Below are 371 nucleotides of genomic sequence, written 5' to 3' on the forward strand. Positions count from 1 at the left end.
CACGGCTCGGCTGGGCTCGGTGCGGCGCGGCGCGGCGCTGCCCTGCCCGGCCCCGCCCCGCCGCGCTCGCCGGCCTCCCCGGGGCGGCCCCTGCCGAGCCACCGCCTGCTGCCCGGCACGGCGCGGCGCGGCAGGGCGGCAGGGTTCAGCCCGGCACGGCACGGCCCGGCTCGGCACGGCGCGGCGCGGCGCGGCCCGGCCCGGCACAGCCCGGCACGGCGCGGCAGGGCAGGGCAAGGCTGGCGGCGCGGGGCAGCAGGGCGCGGAGCCGCGCCAAGCCGAGCGACAGCCGTCACCCGCGGGTGCCGGGCCTGGCCCGCAGGTGGCTGCCGGTGCCCGCCCGGGGAGCCGGGTTCGCCCTGTCGCGCTTG

The sequence above is a fragment of the Tauraco erythrolophus genome, chromosome Z (assembly GCF_009769465.1).
Source record: "Tauraco erythrolophus isolate bTauEry1 chromosome Z, bTauEry1.pri, whole genome shotgun sequence".
In the NCBI taxonomy this organism is placed as follows: Eukaryota; Metazoa; Chordata; class Aves; order Musophagiformes; family Musophagidae; genus Tauraco; species Tauraco erythrolophus.